The sequence below is a fragment of the Staurois parvus genome, unplaced genomic scaffold (genome assembly GCF_062004578.1).
Source record: "Staurois parvus isolate SC_StPar_1 unplaced genomic scaffold, SC_StPar_1.0 ptg000697l, whole genome shotgun sequence".
Lineage (NCBI taxonomy): Eukaryota > Metazoa > Chordata > Amphibia > Anura > Ranidae > Staurois > Staurois parvus.
In genome coordinates this window covers 1,714,192-1,718,545 of record NW_028318493.1, presented here as the reverse complement: position 1 = coordinate 1,718,545, position 4,354 = coordinate 1,714,192, and positions in this window count along the sequence as shown.

Sequence of the window (4,354 nt, the reverse complement as noted above, 5' to 3'; positions counted from 1 at the left end):
GATGATGTGCGCTCTCATTTCCTATCTGTAAGCATTTACTTTGTTTAAAGGCTAAATCCACCTAAAAAAACAAAACTATGCATTTAATATTTTTCGCACAGGAGCCTGCAGAGCATTGCAGCTGTGATCAGTGGGTCCCAAGTGCAATGCCATGTTCCTGCAGAGTCCTCCTCCAGCTCTCTATCTGTACCAAGGTTCTAGCTCTCAGTTGGAAAGCTGGAGGAAATGTTAATGGACTACAAGTGCAATGGCACTTTTTAGTTCATTCATTCTCCATGTATGACAGACAAGGCTGTCATCTCACTGATTTCAAAAATGACATTGGCCCTTGGGGAGATGTTTTTTTTTTTTTCCATTACTGATTTTCCATACTTTGATTTGCTCTGTGTCATCTTGGTAGAAGCAGGGCTTTACTTCCTCGTGTTGTAACTACCCCAGTGATGTCTGATGACTTTCTATGTGATGGCTGATGGGGTAATGATGAAGATGCAGCAGGGTGAGATAGAGGAAGCACAAATCCACAGAATGGATGAAGCAGAGAGATCCTTGCACTGCATGTCCTCAGGTACAGCTTCCTCGCAAGCCGAAAGAACAGTGAGCGGCACAGTAGTGACAACACCAAATCTTAAAGAAGAGGCAACAAACGCCTTGAAATTTCATATATGCAACTATAAATTTAAAATAGAACTGAAGGCAAAATGTTTTTATTTCCCGCTTACGTTTACTCACTTAATAGAGTAAGATAGGGTTAAACCCCCCCCCCATCACTTTTCTTTTTTTTCTTTGCCATCTGTATCCCATTAGGAGGATTTACATAGTTACATAGTTAGTCTGGCTGAAAAAAAGACAAAAGTCCATCCAGTTAAACCATTAAAAAAAAAAAAGTTATAATCCTATACCCACAGTTGATCCAGAGGAAGGCAAAAAACCCAGCAAAGCATGATCCAATTTGCTCCTGCAGGGGAAAAAATTCCTTCCAGATCCCACGCGAGGCAATCGGATATTCCCTGGATCAACTTTACCTATAAATGTTAGAATCCAGTTATATTCTGTGTGTCTAGGAAAGAATCCAGGACTTTTTTAAAGGAATCCACTGAGCTGGCCAGAACCAACTCTTGAGGGAGTCTATTCCAGATTTTCACAGCTCTCACTGTGAAGAAACCTTTCCATGTTTGGAAATTAATTTTTTTTTCTCCAGACGTAAAGAGTGCCCCCTTGTCCTCTGTGATGACCTCAGGGTGAATAACTCTATACCGAGTTCACTATATGAACCACTAATGTATTTATACATGGTGATCATATCCCCCCTTATGTATTATACATGGTGATCATATCCCCCCTTATGTATTATACATGGTGATCATATCCCCCCTTATGTATTATACATGGTGATCATATCCCCCCTTATGTATTATAAATGGAGATCATATCCCCCCTTATGTATTATACATGGAGATCATATCCCCCCTTATGTATTATACATGGAGATCATATCCCCCCTTATGTATTATACATGGAGATCATATCCCCCCCTTATGTATTATCCATGGAGATCATATCCCCCCTTATGTATTATACATGGAGATCATATCCCCCCTTATGTATTATACACGGAGATCATATCCCCCTTATGTATTATACATGGAGATCATATCCCCCCTTATGTATTATACACGGAGATCATATCCCTCCCTTATGTATTATACACGGTGATCATATCCCCCCTTATGTATTATACATGGAGATCATATCCCTCCCTTATGTATTATACATGGTGATCATATCCCCCCTTATGTATTATACATGGAGATCATATCCCCCCTTATGTATTATACATGATGATCATATCCCCCCTTATGTATTATACATGGAGATCATATCCCCCCTTATGTATTATACATGGAGATCATATCCCCCCCTTATGTATTATACACGGAGATCATATCCCTCCCTTATGTATTATACACGGAGATCATATCCCCCCCTTATGTATTATACACGGAGATCATATCCCCCCTTATGTATTATACACGGAGATCATATCCCTCCCTTATGTATTATACACGGAGATCATATCCCCCCTTATGTATTATACACGGTGATCATATCCCCCCTTATGTATTATACATGGAGATCATATCCCCCCTTATGTATTATACATGATGATCATATCCCCCCTTATGTATTATACATGGAGATCATATCCCCCCTTATGTATTATACATGGAGATCATATCCCCCCTTATGTATTATACATGGTGATCATATCCCCCCTTATGTATTATACATGGAGATCATATCCCCCCTTATGTATTATACATGGAGATCATATCCCCCCCTTATGTATTATACACGGAGATCATATCCCCCCTTATGTATTATACACGGTGATCATATCCCCCCTTATGTATTATACATGGAGATCATATCCCCCCTTATGTATTATACATGATGATCATATCCCCCCTTATGTATTATACATGGAGATCATATCCCCCCTTATGTATTATACATGGAGATCATATCCCCCCTTATGTATTATACATGGTGATCATATCCCCCCTTATGTATTATACATGGAGATCATATCCCCCCTTATGTATTATACATGGTGATCATATCCCCCCTTTTGTATTATACATGGAGATTATATCCCCCCTGATGTATTATACATGAAGATCATATCCCACTTATGTATTATACATGGAGATCATATCCCCCTTATGTATTATACATGGTGATCATATCCCCCCTTATGTATTATACATGGTGATCATATCCCCCCCCCCCTTATGTATTATACATGGAGATCATATCCCCCCTTATGTATTATACATGGAGATCATATCCCCCCTTATGTATTATACATGGTGATCATATCCCCCCTTATGTATTATACATGGTGATCATATCCCCCCCCTTATGTATTATACATGGAGATCATATCCCCCCTTATGTATTATACATGGAGATCGTATCCCCCCTTATGTATTATACATGGAGATCGTATCCCCCTTATGTATTATACATGGAGATCGTATCCCCCGTTATGTATTATACATGGAGATCATATCCCCCCTTATGTATTATACATGGAGATCATATCCCCCTTATGTATTATACATGGAGATCATATCCCCCCTTATGTATTATACACGGAGATCATATCCCTCCCTTATGTATTATACACGGTGATCATATCCCCCCTTATGTATTATACATGGTGATCATATCCCTCCCTTATGTATTATACATGGTGATCATATCCCCCCTTATGTATTATACATGGAGATCATATCCCCCCTTATGTATTATACATGATGATCATATCCCCCCTTATGTATTATACATGGAGATCATATCCCCCCCTTATGTATTATACATGGAGATCATATCCCCCCCTTATGTATTATACACGGAGATCATATCCCTCCCTTATGTATTATACACGGAGATCATATCCCCCCTTATGTATTATACACGGTGATCATATCCCCCCTTATGTATTATACACGATGATCATATCCCCCCTTATGTATTATACATGGAGATCATATCCCCCCTTATGTATTATACATGGAGATCATATCCCCCCTTATGTATTATACATGGTGATCATATCCCCCCTTATGTATTATACATGGAGATCATATCCCCCCTTATGTATTATACATGGAGATCATATCCCCCCTTATGTATTATACATGTTGATCATATCCCCCCTTATGTATTATACATGGTGATCATATCCCCCCTTATGTATTATACATGGAGATCATATCCCCCCTTATGTATTATACATGGAGATCATACCCCCCCCCCCATGTATTATACATGGTGATCATATCCCCCCCCCCCCCTTATGTATTATACATGGTGATCATATCCCCCCCTTATGTATTATACATGGTGATCATATCCCCCCTTATGTATTATACATGGAGATCATATCCCCCCTTATGTATTATACATGGAGATCATACCCCCCCCCCCCCATGTATTATACATGGTGATCATATCCCCCCCTTATGTATTATACATGGTGATCATATCCCCCCCTTATGTATTATACATGGTGATCATATCCCTCCTTTTGTATTATACATGGAGATTATATCCCCCCTGATGTATTATACATGAAGATCATATCCCACTTATGTATTATACATGGAGATCATATCCCCCTTATGTATTATATATGGTGATCATATCCCCCCTTATGTATTATACATGGTGATCATATCCCCCCCCCCCTTATGTATTATACATGGAGATCATATCCCCCCTTATGTATTATACATGGAGATCATATCCCCCCTTATGTATTATACATGGTGATCATATCCCCCCTTAT